A 17,369-nucleotide genomic window follows, 5' to 3' on the forward strand; every position below is an offset into this window, starting at 1 on the left:
GCTGTTGACTCCAAAGAGCTAACGTGTGGGAATAATTTTTACTCAATGCTACTATTTCAGCCAAACAGAGGTTTTAGCTAAAGCATGTGAATTACAGCAATTGTGACAACTTAGAGGAGAAGAGCTCACTCTTCTGAGAAGGCAGGATTGGACCACTTTTATTTGTCATATTTCATTTACCAATGAGACATCAAGTTGTGGGGCTGGGGAGTGTGGCAGGAGAAGGGAGTGGTGAAATGGTGGATTTGCAAAGGGAGTGGTGCCTCCCACTGCCAGCTGCAGAGAAGAGGAAGGTAACACATTCAGCCCCCAAATGTGTTAGATTATATGGGTGTGAATCATCTGAACACTTATTCCATTGATGGAATGGATGCCTTCCCAGATGAACCCCTTCTTGCTTTTGTGTATTTATTGACATGGATAAGTAAGGCAGAAACAATTTCCTGTGTGGAGAAGACTAACAAAAACCAAGAATTATGTCCCTGTTTTCATCTGAATGAGACTTGGATATCACTTCCATCAGGAGAAATCTCTGAGGTTTTGATTGTGTGAATATCCAAGATTCAGGATTTCTCTCTCCTTCTGATTTTCCATGCAGCCATACATTTATGTTTCAAGAGTGAACAGGAGGACATGGTCTGTACTATCCCAGCTCTGTCAGAGGCAGTTTTGTCCTCACCTCATTGACATGTCTCTTGTTCTAAGGCACATAAAGTGGTCTTTCTCTTACTCTGTCACTTCAATGTGAATAACACACAAGAAGCAGCCCCACATCCACTCTGCATTTAGGCATTATTGTACTGTGGGGGCAATATACCCAGCATGAATATAAAAAACAGGCAGATAGGAAATTTTATTTGACCTACAAGTGCTTCCATGATCTCTTCTAAACTCCCACTGGTGTTTTAAAGGGCTTGAATACATCAAAAATTTGAGTAAGAGACCAGATCATACTCCTTTGGCCATTGGCTTCAAAACACTTGTGAGAAGAAATGGGAGACATTGTTTGTGGAGCTAGGGTCAAATCCTGAAATAGCTGGGCCAGATATCACACAAGCTGTGCAAGTTCTGCTCTGCAGTCTAGTGATGACCAGCTCCATCAGTCTGGGCTTCCCTCTGAGCCCTCTCCAGCCCTCCACGTTTCATCTCTGCCCTGAGAATGAAGTATTTCCAATTGTGCTTATTAGCAATGCCATAATAAAACATTTATTTAAGACTATCCTTATTAGAAAGTGTCTTAATTTTTTAACAGAAGTTACTAGAGTCAAGTCAGTTTTCACCAGTTGGGTCTGGCAGGTATTTTGCCTACTTTTTCCATTGTTCTTACACATTATGAGAGGTATTAAATCAAGTCAGGGATTTTTTTCCCTTGTTCAGGTCCGTGCTCCCTGACACAGCTACTGAAATTATGTATTCTTTACTGCTTTCTAAGAAGATTACTAAGCCAGCTGACCCAAACAGTAGTGGCACCAATTAGACATCATTCAAAATTAATAACCACTATGATGATAACAAATCAAAAGATTGATTCTTCTGATGGGAGAATCATTTTAATTAATTTAATCCTTGTTGGAAGATCAGCTGTGCACAGTCCTGCTCACCAGTGGGGCCCATTTGTCCCTGTCTGTGCCCGTCACCTAAAGCCAGTGAATATGATCAGTAGCCAGCACTTAGGGAACAATAAGAAACAGATTGTACTGTCAGGCTTCATTAAAGATCATCATTAGTATTCCAATTTGGAAACAGTCAATCTATCCTAACCTTTTACCAATTCTTTTCAGCTGCTTTTGTGAAGTTTGGTTCAGCTGCTAAACGTAAAAACGCTGCACAGGCTTTTTTAAAACAACAAGTTGGGTCTGGCTGATGCCTGTCAGGGAGCAGCTTAGGGACAAAGCTCGGGGGAAATACGGGTTATGCAACCAGGCTCTAAATGATATCATGTGCAGCTGCTTATGACCAGAGTATTTATGGGTAATGAAACTTTCTTAAACTTGCAGCTTAACAATGATGAATGGAAATGAAATGGATACGGCACTTTCTTTCATCCCTCTGCTGAGGGGTTTTGTGGTCCCAAGGGTGTTTTTGCAGAGCTGGCTGGCCAGGCTCTCTGCTCCTCTCCTCTCAGCACGGGCTGCTGGGGGGCATTTGGAGCATGTTAATGAGGGACGTGGAATTTCAGATTTGTTTGCAGTTCACTTTATCTTTTTTACCGAGGTCAGATTGCTTTGTTTGTTTGTTCTTCATTCTGGTGGCTGGAAATAATTATGGAGAAATGGATTATGGGATTTGGAGGCATATTTCTGTAGGGTCATCCCTTTATCTCAGCCATGTCCTATGGCTGCACAGGAGAGGTAGCTGCAATCTTAGTTTTCAAAATAGTTTGCCATGCAACGATCTCACTACTTTAATATTCGTGACATATATGATTTGCTAACCTTCCCAGTTGTCCAACCATCTTCCTGAAGATATTTCAGGAATCCTCTGCCTGAAATACCAAACGAAATGTACAGTCCTCTCATTTTGAATAATCTCCTAAGACTGCTTTTTTAAAAAAATGCAGATTTGATTTTTTTTCTGCTGTGTTACTATGTATCAGAAGGGGTTTCACAGGGATTGAAATGAAATCAGAATTATGCCAGTAAAATAGAGAGAAACATTAGATTTAACATTTCTTCTCACAGAAAAAAAGAACAACTCTCCAAATTTGATTACAAACTAAAAATGTGATTATTACTGTAACAGAATGACCAAAAAAATCCCAACCAAAAGTACAAAGCACTTTTTCTTTTCAGCTGCTTTTGTGTAGTTTGGTTCAGCTGCTCTCTGTAAAAGCTCAAATACTTTCCTATAGTTTAGTACTACTCTAACTTCTGAATGCTTTATACAATTCAATAACCCTCTTGGAAACAATTATTTGCAATAACTGGTTGCTCATTGCATATACATGAAGATTTCTGCTATTTAAATCCATTAATAAGTGGAGTTTTCTAGAGCAAAAATCATAATAAATGATTTTATTTCTAATAACAAATGAAGGTACTTCATATGGATGATCCAGCCCAAAATCTACTTTCAATTTTCAAATGTTTTCCAAAACTAAGCCAGGATAGTGAAAACATTATTTTTTTTTCACCACAGAAGAATAGAAAATCCCTTAGTAGAGAATTGCAGCTGAAACCAATTGAATGAAGATTCTCTGTGAACTTGACAATATATTCTTTCGTTTTATGCTTCTATCTGTGGAAAAAAAACAAAACAAAACAAAAAACAGAGAAAAATTCAGACCTCATTATTTTTCTCGGAGAGGACAGAAAACCCAATTTCCTAAAGAAATACAATACTGCTGTAACTGAATTCCAAGTGGTTTGGTGAATGCTTTTTGCTGTGTATAAGCTCTTATATCATTTTTCACTTTGACAAGATGGTTTTAATCCAAGTTCAAAGCCAATTATAGGTTTTATAGGTTATAACTTATTTATTGCAATGTTATTGCCTATGTAAGTGGCTACACAGATAATATTAATTAGTAACATATATTGCAGTGGTGGATAACACAAATATTGATAGGAATGTAGATTAAAATTTCTAGCATCTCACAAAAGAATGTCAGTCTTTCAAACTACTTATATTCTGGGTGTCCTTTTGTTCTAAAATTTATTTATAATTTTTCAGTGACTGCTTTGATTATTTTGTCAGTTTTGCCCATGACAAGCCTGTTACAAAAGGAAAGGCAGAGAGAGCTGTTCCGTATTTTTATATCAGTGCAACAGAGTTTCAAAGTATTGGCTTGCTAATGTTAAGGTTTTTTAGTTGTTTCTTAAAATATCTCTTTTTGAAGTCAATCTTCTCAATTTCACTCATCTTTTCTTTTTTCCCCTGAGACAGCCGATTTTGCTGGGATTTTTTTCTTTTACCACTTCATTTTTAGCCATTTTTTGCTTTTTTATATCAGATACACCTTTATTGGAAAAGAATCCTTTCAGAAGAAGGTATATACAGTGTGTTATTACCTCAATATTTGTAACTTGATTTTTTTTTAAATGGATTTAGCATTTTTTGCAAAGACTTTTTGAGAAAGGGGCCCCAGTGAAAGGCTCTCAGAGTGCTGCAACTCCCTTGAACTTGGTGGAAGCTTTTTTACACCAATCCAAACCAAAGATTAAGGAGCTCATAAGAGCAGTCCCCTCCCTGCCTCCCTCCCCCCTGCCCTGAGCAGCACCATCCCACCTTTCCTTTTTATCAGCACTGGCACCAACCTGGCTGATCCATTCTTTGCAGATGTAGTTTTCAGAAGAATTAGGTTTTCATTCATATGGGAATGTGTTAGTGCAGTAGGAATGTGAAACCACAAACAAGTTTCAGAAGCAGGGTACCTTCTGTCTTGTCAGAAGCAATTACTATTATTATGATTATGATTATTATGTTTATTATTATGATTATGATTATTATGTTTATTATTATGATTATGATTATTATTATGAGGTGTTTGTAAAGGTGGTATTTTACTAGTAAATCTTGTACTATTTTTTTACCCCCCTAAAATGTCAACTAGAAATGTTCATATGGTTGCAGATATTGTCAATGATTTCTACAATTTCTATATAAATCCAAGAAAAAAAATCACCTACCAAAAGGATCAAAAAGAAAAGACTAGGAAATGCCAAATGGATGACCCACAGAATTGATAATTCCCAATTAAGAACTTTTCTAGCACCAAATCTTCTCTGCCAATGTGGCTGCAGCAGATTCTGTGCAATCTTGTGTGCTGTGCATGGAATGTGGTCCTGCTGTAAAACATCACCTATCTCATGTGGCTGCTTGCTCTCAATGGTTCTTGGCCCTGTGGTTTGTGATGGGATCCACACCTGAGGGTCTGCACAAGGTAAGAGCCTGGTTAAAGTCAGCATCCTGCTAACAACAGACTTCTGTTTGAAAGAGCTGGCTTTGTTTCATTGTGTTTAGGAGGAAAAAAGTGTGTAATAAACCAAATTATTGCACAAAACAGGGTACTCTTTACTGCACCAAACTACTCATTTACTTCAGTGATTAGTTTGTTTTAGTGGTATTAGTCATTTACTTGGCAAAATGCTTTGCACTAGGGAATCTGGTTGGAAGAACCATTGTGAAATGAATACAGTGAAAGAAACAGAATATGGCAGTGGAAATCCTTTCACAGAGGAAATTCCAATGAAGAGGCTGTGACCCATCAGAGGGAATCCAACTAAATCTGCCAGAGTTAGCAGGTAATTTTTTTTTAATTTCCTTTACCTATTTCACAGGTTTTCAAACCATGCAGCTACTGTTTATACTGCAAGTACAAGTACCTTTTCTCCTCCTTCCCCCTTTCTTTTCCTTCACCCCCCCGCCCCACATCCTTTCTTTGGCAGTGCAAATTTGCTGCTCATGTAAATGGGGAAGAGAATTAATTTTTAAAAGTCGAGCTACAGGTGGGTTGCCGCTTGCCAAGTGTAGTAGTGAAGGAAAGATTAGAAACTCCTTTAAGTGGAACTGGATGCTTTACGTGGACTTGGGCTGAGCTTTGCTTAAGACCATCTGCTCCAGAGAGAGTCCAAACTGGAACTGCACTGCCCTCCTGCGTTCACAGCGGAAAAAGGAAAAGTTTTGTGAAACATCCCCGCGACGGAGGAAGCGCCTCGTTTAACGCCGTGAATGAGAAACAAAAGGAACACAATTATTCCTGTGCCAGCCTACTTAGAAGAGCGCAGAACCGAACTTATTTTGGCTAATCAGAGCAGATTCTGCTCTCAGGTTCACCCAGAACATACAGAAAAAGTGGATAGCCAAACCATTTGGAGTGTTTTTTCCAACCATGCATTACTTGCCTAAACATTGTGGAAGTTTTGCAGGATGCTCTGCTTTTACAGGCAGCCAGTTCAGGCTGCAGTGAAGCCTTGTGTAAAGACTTCGGCAGTTCTGAAGACCATCTCGTAGCTGTTCAGATTCCAAAGCCATCACTGACAACACATCCAGCACTAAAAAGCTCCGAATACAGATGGAGGTTGCCCGGTTATTTTCTATCATCTCCCCACATGCTGGGTTAGGCAACTCATAAATTTCTGGAAAGCAGAGAAGAAGAGCTCATGACACAGCCAGGATGTACAGCACAAAGATGTGCATGCAGCTGTGATCTGCTGGAACTGGCAAGCACAGCCCACAGTGTTGAGCCAAGGCCCTCCAGCAGCACAGCCACCAGGGACAGAGCGTGGCACACGAACTGCTGGGTGGACAGTGTGTCCCCAGGCCATGGCTGGGTGGGCTGGCTGGATGGGGGTGTTACAGCAGCCCTTTATAGAATCACAGAATGGTTTGTGTTGGAAGGGACCTTCAGGATGTCAGCTAGTCCAACCCCCCTGCCACAGGAAGGGACACTTTTCACAACCCCGGGTTGCTCCAAGCCCCATCCAACCTGATACTGAATGTTTCCAGGGGTGTTTCTGGGCAACCTGTTCCAGTGTTTTACTACCCTGTAAAAAGTAGTCTCCTTATATCCCTTTCTCTTTAAAACCATTCTCCTTCCCCTCCCTCCCCCTGCTTGCAGCAGAGAGGGCTTGCAGGCTCCTGGAGAGGTGATGGATGTGAATGGTCCTGGCCCCCAGCTCCACACCAGCATGGCAGCTCCATCCAACAGCTATGCTAGAAATAAAATGGTTCTTGAGCATTAGAAGAGCAGCCTCTTGAGCAATCTTTTAATGAAAGCCTAGGAATAAGAACAGGTCATTTTAAAATGAGTCAGTGCACTTAAAAGGAATGGCCTGCAAGAGCAATTAGGTAGAATGGGAAAATATACGTAAATATATAGAAAGTTACACTGGCACAGGTTGCCCATTGCCCAGTGTGGCTGCCCCATCCCTGGAAGTGTCCAAGGCCAGGCTGGATGGGGCTTTGAGCAATCTGGTCTAGAGAAACGTGTCCCTGCCCATGGCAGGGGGGATGGGAACAAGATGAGTGTTAAGGTCCCTTCCAACCCAAAGCAATCTGTGACTCTGTGAAAGATGGTGCTTGTTACAGAGTGCTTTATACAAATCAGAGGTTCCCTGAAGGGTTAAGCACTTTCTCATTTAAGGACCTCAAACCTCATATTGGGTAAAGCCTCCCTCCCTCTATTTTGCTGCTATATTTTGGTAATGTCTTTTCAAAATGAGTTGGTTCTTCGAGGGCAAGGAGTGACAACTGCACTGAACAAAACAGAAATAAAGTATGCAGGCAAGGAAAGCAGGAAACAGGAGACCAAACACAATTTTATCCACTGTGGCTGATAAGAGATAATCAGGACAGCTCCTGGGGAGGACAGATTTGGGATAACATAGCAAAGTATTAGTTTAGTAGGGTTGCACCAGGTTTACAGATAACGTAAAAGTGGCAATTGACATTATTTAAAGTTTTTTGAAGACAGACTCTCATGTTTTTGCAGTCACAGATGTTTTCTGGGGAACAAAAGTGAAAATAATATTGATAGAAGAATCATTTATTGTCAGATATTTCTGAACATGGAAGCTGGAAGTCAAAATAAACCACTGAGAATCAATCTTCATTTCATTGGACTACTGAAGATGCAGATGAATTTGCTTGGAAATTGGCTGTTGGCTCAAATTCTAGCCTGGGCCTGGATCTATATTTCTAGTCTCCAGCTACTCTGACAGTTATTCAGTTCTGGGGTTTTGAAGTTCAGAAGACAGAATTTCAGCATGGTCATTAAAGAAACCAAGTTATTTCTACCCACACCTGTGCCTGATCAATTAATAGCAAAACTGCATAACTGTGGTCTCCAGCATGCTCTGAATGTTGCCAGAGAAATGAACCAGTGGTTTGGAAAACTTGAGCAAAGCAGGAAATCTCCTTGCTGCTCATGTAACTTGGACAACAGCTGCTTGAGCATCTGCCTCAGCTTTCAGCTGTAGGATTTGGCTGCCAGTTCCAGTAAACAAGCTGGGTGACCTCAGTTTTGTAAAAATGCATGAGCATCACTAAAGCTCAGTCTGCAGAGGCAGGTGACTCGTAGCACCAAGTGAAACTTTAGAGGAATTACTCTAAATTGTGACCATTTGTAATGATTCACAGGGATTATTCCTGTGGGGAAGAACTCTGGAACAACAGCTCCCTCAATGTGACAGCAGAAAATATTATGTTTACAGGGTTTCTTAGGAGCAGATCAATAAACAGAAGCAAGAGGTGCTGAAATTCTTACATCTACAGCACAATAAGTTCGATCTTTCTATATTTAAAAGGGACTTATAAGAAAGATGGGGACAGTAGTGGGGTCTGTAGCAATAGGACAAAGTGTGATGGTTTTAAATTAAAGGGCAGACTGAGACTAGGTAAAAGGAAGAAATGTTTTGTGATGGGGGTGGTGAGCACTGGCACAGGTTTCTTGGAGAGGCTGTAGATGCCATCCCTGGAAACATCAAGGGCAGGTTGGAGGGGCCCTGAGCAACCTAGTCTAGTTGAAGATGTTCCTGCTCATTGCAGACAGATTTTGACTAGATGATATTTGGAGATCCCTTCTAACCCAAACCATTCTATGATTTTAAGATCAAGGGGTTTATAATCCAGATCAGATTTAGTCTGGTGCCCTGGATTCACTCTCTGCACCACACTTGTGGTTTGAAGCAGTCTAAACAAGCAGCTCAGACCCTCAGTTCAGCAGCACAGCAAATCTGCTGTGCATCTGGAGTAGACTCTGGCTTCCTGTCTTCTGAAAAGAATCCAGTGTGCATCCACCAAAAGGGGTCTGCAGATCCAAACGACACATCAGAAATGAGATCACTTCAAAGCTCTAGTGCTGCTCCAACACAAAACAAAATGCTTTGATAGATGAAGCCACTGCAGTCTTGACATACAGTTGAGGTTCTAACCTTGCACTAGTATAGACAGAAAAAAGTGCACTTTCTGCTTTCCTGAACAACTTCATTAATTTACTAGTTTTATAGTTTTTACTATAAAAAGCAAATCATTAAGGAATTTTCAAGACAACTGCTCTGAGCAAGAACTGAAAAGCTTTCTGTCCATGGTAAATGAAAGAGTGTGGAGTTTCAGGCTGACCTGGATAGATTCCTGTCCATAGCTGAGCTGGCTTGCAGAGACTGCTGCAGTCTGGACATTCCCAGAGCCCACAGAGCAAGAGCTCTTCCTGATTTCCAGTCCTTACCACTTCTTTATCATGATGGTGTGTATCTCACTGTGCTGTCAAAGAAAATGTTTCAGGATTCATTCCCTATTTGTTTTCAGATGTTCAAATAATCTTTACAGAGTACCTAGGTGAAGATCAGGTATCAATGGCATTTTCCCCCTGTTATTACACAAAAATAATTCTATGAACAAGGACTAAACTCTTTTTCTGCTTCAAACAGCACAGGCTATTGCATAGTACACCTGCAGATATAATTAAAATTTCAAAATAAAAATAACTACATGCTAGTTTCTGTACAGAACAGCCAGCCTGACACAAAATACGTGTTGCTTTATCCTAGAATTCAAGAACAATAGAGTTGTTCAGATCTTCAATAAGAAGCAGCAACAATAATTTTCTAAAGTTACCATCACTGGCCTTAGAAACAGAGGATTTGGAGAGGAATTGTAAAACGCAGTAAATACTTAAGAGTATTGATTTTAGTGTTGTTTCCTGTTAATTCCTGTTGTTAAAAATTTAAAACTGAAAAACATTCTTCAACATTTGTGGCTCTTTTTTACCACTGGCAAACGCAACAGGCCAAAGAGAGAGTAACAGACAGTTGCTGCTTTATTTAAGTCGGCAGAAAGTTACATGTTCCATTTAAAATGTCTGAGATTTAACAGGTCAACCTCTTTTGAAATTTATGAGTAGGTATTTTGGGGGTTTTTTTTGTCATTATGTTCCACTGTTTTGATAAGTATTTTCGATAGGATAGATATTTACCCTGACAGAAAAAATTGCTGAAAGAAGAGTTTGAGAAGAGCCTGTAAAAGACCTGAGCTTATATGGAAGAATAATTTGAAATAGTTACTGAACAGCCAAATTTAGAGCTATTTTAACAGTACTCTCCATGTAGATATGCTCACAGTAATTGTGCTGCCTTTTGGAAGTCACTGATTTGAAATGTTGCCTCTGAGACTTTACATCTACAGTCTGTTTCAGAACTAGGACCCTGTTCTCAAGGCTGATGACTTAGGAAATCTGTGTTTTGTTTCTACAGACTTCCCAGGGGATTTTATCAGCTGAAATACTCAAAACACGGTTTGGGTATGTTAAGTCCCTGCACAAAGAGCATAAAATATGCGTTCATTTTTACTTTTAGTTAACCCCCTTCAGTGTCAAGAACTTTTCCTAGAGTTAACTGTCTTCTACTGAAGAGTCAAGACCACCCATTTCAAGCCTTGTTTCAGGCAGGGTGTGTGCAACGTTACTGAGGCATCAGCTTGCCCACAGCCCTTCCTTCCTTGTTGCAGAGGGAGCACATCTACAGGAACAATTCAGCAGGGATAAGAAGGGTAAAACCTAGACTAAAACCCAGACTTGCTAAGCCAGCTCACCGAGTCAGCATTGTGTCCCTGAGTGCTTCAGAGGCTCAGTGTGTGCCTATCAACACTGCCTGTCTGCCTTAACCTTGAATTATACTGCCTCACCTAAATAAAGTGCCAGCTCCCATAACCAACATCCCCAGGGCAAGGGCAGGCAGTGAGTGAGGAGGAGTAAATCCAAGGGGAGCTGTGTTTGTAATGCTGCTCCCCTTGTGTCTCACACAGGATCACATGAGCCACCATGCCAGCACAGGTATCACCCCAGCCTGTGTCTGTGCCTTGGAGGCGAATTCAGCAAGGATCAACAGTGCCACAGCTGCTTTTTTAGCATTTTATCTAATGTAAATCAAAGAAGCTTACTTCTCTCACTCCTTAGTGCCCCAGCCCACAGACTAACCAAGAATTTACCATATTGCTGTAAAAAGAAAAGGGAAGGTTCAGGAGCTCTTGTATTCTAAAGTTTCAAACTGATGGATTGAAAGTGGAGGAGGCAGTAAATGTGCCGAGGGTTTGGTGGCATGGGTTTGCTCATGTTTAAACTGTGAAACTTCAGCTTTTGCAAATGTCTACTTAAAGGCAACATTAAAGACAACAGACCTCCTTCGCTTTTGTGGCTTTGCTTACCAGCTACAATGTGCCATATCAGAGTGTGAGGGTTGGGAGGAGAGATCTGAAATTTAGCAGCTTAAAAAAAAAAAAAAAAAAAAAAAAAAAAACCAACAAAAAACCAACCCAAACGTTTTTAATCAGCTTGAGAGCTCAGTGGATTTGTGAAATCGTTTGGGATTAACAGGCTATTGATTGCTAATAAAACAATATTTAGCTTTGTCTGATGAACAGCAATGGAAAAAGGTGTGGGCACCTTGTCAAACAAGACCCATTGAGGGCGGATGATGGGTTAAGTGTGGGGGTCTGAGTGGCAGCGTGGGTGCCCAGTCTTCAAGGAGAACTTGTCAGTTGTTAGCGAGGCTGGTGAAAGGAAGGACGCCAGCGCCTGATGGCTGGGGTAGTATTGATGCAAGTTAGCTGACTAATCAGATTGAAAAAGTCCCATGGTATTTATGTCACTTTAATTTTCATCAAACAATTGGAGACGACAGCACTCTATTAAGAAGAGGTTGATCCAGAACTAAAGCTAAATAAATTAGGGTCTCAGTTTAATCAAATTATCCCTCTGCTGGCCTTGGATTAACCGAGGGAGACAGCGTCAGTCTAGGCACTTTTCATTGGCTGGTTTATTTTTTTTTTTAAAGAAGCTGGTACAAAGAATGGGAGATTTAACACACAGCTACTACTCATAATACCTCAAATAAGCACCTTTTAAAGAAGCAGGAATTAATATTTATCAAGAAAATTTGCAGTTTTACTGAAGGATATTTCCATTTTTATGTTAGGAGGGTTTTCTTTCAGTGAAATGAACTGAAAATGAGGCTAAAATTTGTCAACAAAAATCTAGACTTAGAGAACCTGAAACAAGCTGGCACAGAATTGGAAACACCAGCCTAACGGTTTCTTGTTAGACTCATAATATTTTCGCTTACCTGCTCTAAAAATGCTTTGATTACACATTTACATTTTGCTACTACTTACTTACATTTTTTGTGTAGGGTAAGAAATCCTCTTTCCCCCTTCCTACGCTCTTTACACCTCTGGGTGTAAAAATCTTTCAGATATCCAGATTGTCTCTGAGAAAATCATTTTCCCAAGCTGCCTTATATATTTGCCTGCAAAGTTTTCACTAGAAGTTTACAGCAAGAGATAGTAACTGCCTTTTCAATAGTAATAATATCAAAAAAATCCTGTGTTTATAGTTCCTCTACAAAGATTTAACTGAACTATTGCAATAAATCTTTCAAGATCTTGAACTCTTGAAATATTCCAAATCTTTGTATTGTCATAATCATTGTAAAAGTAACTCTGGTTTTCTAGATATAGAAGTGAAAATAAAATAGTACATCCTTTGATGGAAGCATTGAGCTGAATTAATCCCAGTTAACCACATTTTTTTTTTTTAACACAACATGAAGAATAAGCACCTCCTTCCATCTTTGTTGCAAAAGTAAAAATAATTTTTCAAGAAAAGCAGGGTAAACGGATGTGGTATTGTGCCTGAGTCTATGTTCTGATTGCTTCTTTCTCTGACTTTTAACTTGTTTTTGCTGCCCAATGTTGTTTCTCCTTCTGAGGCAATCATAATTTAGGGAAAGTAAAGCTGAACAAATAAATATTTGCATTTTTGTTACGTTTGTCAAAATGGAGATAACGGGATCAGCTGTGATCTAGTGCATACTCAGATAAATCATTTTCACTGCACATGTAATAACCATGAGAAGTATGACTGGCTTCTGTTGGTCCCTATTCTCCCATAATCTACAAAATTCCAGAGTCTTCCTCTGCTTGCATTTCATTTCTGTTCTTATTAAGCCCTGGGAAATCCACACACTAAGCACCCAGTTCCTTACATAGCTATGCACACATATCCTAATGCTCCTTTCATTTATGATTTCTAAAATCCAAGCTCAAACAATGTGACCCTTTCTTTTTTCTCACACACTTCAAGATTCCACTCTTTGGTCAGTTCTGGTGGACATAATCTTGCAGATGCTCATCACTGCACAAGAAAGGTTTTTTTCCACAGGTAACTCATCCACTTATTTCCTTCCAAAGCTTGCTAAATGCCTGACATCTACTCCTGTGACACTAAGCACCTTGCAGATACTATACAAAAAAGCTAAGTGGCAAATAGTTGCTTTTGGGGGTTTGTTTTTAATGCACAGCTCTCACAGTTCTGCTAGTTTGGCCTGAAAGCTGATTAGAATGCCACCTGTCTTGGCTTGTTTTCTTACTGAGGATGAATAAAGATCATATATTTTTATGGTAAATCCTTTATTTTACATCAAACAGAGATAGGATTTTTCTTGTCGTTTTTCTGCACAATCATTTACTCAAAAAGTTCCGGTATTTTTTCCCTGTAGAAAACAGACATTTTCTCTGCAGAAACACAGATATTATGAGACAGAAAAGTTTGAGATGCTACAGCTGCTTTCTCTGTGAACACTGGTTTATCCTCAAGGTGCTTATGAATTCTTTCATTTACCCTTTGGACAGGAACAGTCAATGTAACTCTGAAGACTAGTGATTTTCTAAGTATGTAATTATTATTTTTTAACATTACCTGTTTGGAGAGATCTCAGTTGGATTCCAGTGACTGTAGCATCTGAAACCATCCCATTTTCCTCAAGCTGCTCCACTCCACAATGCACATTTTATGGAGGCACATCTGTAGAGGTATAAATGTGTGTGTGTGTGTAACAAACTGAATCCCACGCTTTGTAACATAATCCTAACTCTAGTTCCAGGGTGAATTTTTGTTAAAAACTAAACAACAACGACCCCAAATCCCCCAAGTAAATAACATCCCTTCCCTGCCATCCATCCACCCTCCTCCCAAAAACAAAAAACCCACAAAAAAACCCCAAAATCCAACAACCCCAACCCCACCTCTGCCCAGATGAGTTTTGTTTTGCAGCCCATATTTGCAGTCCTTTCCAGCCCCACTTCAGCTGCAGATCTAGGCTTACCTTCTCTCCCAAGCTTAAGCCTAACCCTGCTTTGAGGGTGAGCCCTACAAAGGGTCTGCTGGGCTTTGTCCAGATAAAAAATACCTCAGCCAGTTATCTTAGTATACTAAGGGCAATATGGCTATCATTTTATGAAACTTTTAAACTGACTAAGCATTTAAATTCAGAATAGCAATTCTGCTTTCCATACAACCAACTTTTCCTTATGATAAGAATAAAAAATACCTTTTGACTACAGCTCATTCCCTCTGCATACAAACTGGCACTCACATTTTCTGATTTAGACATCATTTAAATCTTTCCAAGCTTTTATTATTTTAACAGTCTAAATTTGTCCTTTGGCTGTGAGGGCAATAATGGGGTAAAGAGCTCACTGTCATTACTGATGTTTTACTTGCAGGGATACCATTCTGCAAAAGGTGAGGTTTTTGCATCTCCTGTTGCACCTAAGGCTCTGGAGCTGTGCTTTTTATTGCTGTGTGATGTAGGGAAGTGACAGCTTTTTGAGAACCTGTTCATCTCTACACATCTTAAAGGCTTAATGAAAAAGCCACTATCTCTTTTGAGGGTGCTGTCTACAGAGAGTTTCAATCATTAAATCAACAAAAATGCAACAAACTGGGGTGGGAGGACTGAATATAAGTGTATTTGCTTTTGGGAGTGTCATTCTTGGCACTTACGTGTAGCAGCCTAGCTTTAGTATCCAAGGAGTGTAAAGTAAAATCTCAGGCAGTTTGGACTTTCTAGATAGAAAATGCTTTTGAAAAATTGTCTTCAGTTTTGAGTTTCATGGTTGTGTGCTGTTGTCTTCTCTGCTGGTGACCTTAAGTGCGTAAAATGTAAAAAAATACAACTCTGACTACACAACTAAGAAGTAATTTGGTTTGTTAAAATGAATTTTTAAAAATCTGCTCTCTCCTTTTTTTCTAATATATTTTACACACGGTGAAGTCATAACCATTTAATAATAGTTTGTTAAAATACTTTTTTCCCCTATACAATTTTTATTAACATATTTCTTTGATTTTGAATTATGACAAGCATGGGGGCCACAAAAAAGTGACGCAGGTAGAGAATAAAGTTACACGTGCTTGAAAATCCGGATGAAACAAAGCCCACAAGTGATATGTGGATACCATATTTTATATGTGAACACCATCCAACAGTCTACCCAGTGTTGTGTTTCCAGAACTGGAAAAAAGCTTGAAATGCAGTAAAAAAAGCCCAGCAAATGTTTGAAGTTTCTTCCCCTTGGCCCAGATTATGAAATAGTAATCCATTACATTGTAAATCTTCCTGTACCATGCAAATCCCTTTACAAGGATTAGGAGATTGTAACAAAGATGATCATATTTCAAGAGGTACCAGTGTAAGTTCTACATTTCTGCTGCAGATTTCATACAGTCCTCACCCACCATGTTACATACAGTGACCCAAACCAACAGGTGCTTTACATTTATTGAGAATCTTAATTCACACAACAATAAAAAAGAAGGCTCAGTTACAAGGCTGTGCAGCACATTCAGCCTGTGCTCTCTGAGGGGACTCAACAATAGCTGAGGGTGTGCAATGGAGCAAAGACTATGCAATCAGTGACCCCTTGCCCCTCGGGGGTGGGAGGGGGGAGAGGAGAATTTCAGCAAAACACAAAGAAGCTGCTGTTTCTGCTTCTGCTGCTATCAGCCTGGGTGCTGCTGACAGAGCAGTGCCTGTTAAATCTGGTTTTGCTCCTAACTGCTTGAGCAAGAGCAGAGGCAAAGTGTGTTTTATCATTCTGCATCACTTCTGTTTCTTTTGGGGGATTGGATCCTACTTGGCAGGCATAAGGTAGAAGCATCTGACTTGGCTAGATTTCCTCTGTACACTAAGGAAATGCAGCACTTTGCCAGCATTTTGCACTAATTCTAATTCATTGAGTAGTACAGAATTGCTATGTAGGGAAAAAAATTCCATGAGAACCGCTTAGTTTGCACCACTAAGTAGTGTTTGCAAAATTGATGCAAACTCTGTAGAAGTCTGAATGGATACAGGATTTTTAAAAAGTACAGGACAAAATTTGTGAAGGAGTCTGACTGAGCAGCTCTTAGACCCTTTTTCAAATCTGGCATTCTGGTTTTATCTAAAACCAGTTGCAAATTTAGGTTTTCCATGTCCCTCTGGATTTGTCTATAACTAAGCAAGCCTAATATGTTTAATTAGTACCATACTTTAAAGTCTTTGTTAGCTTTGAGAAGTAGGAGGGTGAAAGGAAAAATTAAAGTGTATGGGATAGATATACAAGTACAGCTGAGAGATCAGGGATTGTACAAGTAAAATCAGACTTTCAAGTTTCCTTCCTGAATTCTGCATACCACTCCTTTTTTTTTTTTTTTTAATTTGTTACCAATCAATTCAAATCTCTTTGTTTTCATACTCAGTAAACACTACTGAATTTGCATTCTAAAAATCAGCCCCTTGGTTACACCCCTCTACAAATGACCAAAAACTGCAAAGGTGATGATAATGCTGACAGTCACTCTGTTGAGCAATGATTTTAATGTATTAACAAACACTTGGTACATTCCCTTACATTGAGAGCTACATAATGTAGATTAGCTTCTTATGAAAAACAAGATGGAAAGGGAGGAAACTACCACCATGTCTGACCTGGTGAATAGTGTGGCACAAATGTAGCAAAACACGTGGTGCTGAAAATCCAGAACCTGGTACCTTTGAGATTTTCACTTTGGGCTAGCAGCTGTAGTTTGTTGCTGTGACTGCAGCTCTGGAGCAGCCCAATAGTTTCATTTGGAAAAGGATCCCATTTGATGTGTGGTGTGACCATGCTGAGCATCAAAGCATAGTAAGTGGGGGAGTTTGGCAAATCAGCTTTTAAAGGGTATGTTTGATGTCCTGAACCAAAGTGTCAACGCAGAGGCCTGCAAACTTCACTAACTTTTTAACCTACTCACAGGTAACCAATTTGATCCAAAAGTACAAGATGCCATTTAAAAATGTGCAATGCCTAGGGGGCCACAGCTGAGTAGCAGCAGCAATGAGATGTGGGAGATTTCCTAAGTATGTCATGTTAGGGAGTAAATGCTGCACAAACACGCCTGGCTCAGAGCAGTTCTCGCAGGATGCAGAGCATACCTGTGGTCCTGCCATCATATACGGTGGTCAGGTTCCAGATGAAAGAGTAATTTCATTATTTTTGGAAATATTGGTAGTAGCACAGATAAGACCTTATACACTTTGTGGGTACAAATTGTAAAATTTCCAGCTTCAACATTT

At 39.7% G+C, this 17,369-nt stretch overlaps 1 protein-coding gene across 1 annotated transcript in view; it reads left to right on the plus strand.

Annotated features, from left to right (window-relative positions):
- The window catches only part of PRMT3 (protein arginine methyltransferase 3), a 141,329-nt gene that overhangs the window by 69,619 nt on the left and 54,341 nt on the right, over positions 1-17,369 (plus strand). The window lies entirely within an intron of this gene.

The sequence above is a fragment of the Sturnus vulgaris genome, chromosome 18, assembly GCF_052056855.1.
Source record: "Sturnus vulgaris isolate bStuVul1 chromosome 18, bStuVul1.hap1, whole genome shotgun sequence".
Classification (NCBI taxonomy): Eukaryota; Metazoa; Chordata; class Aves; order Passeriformes; family Sturnidae; genus Sturnus; species Sturnus vulgaris.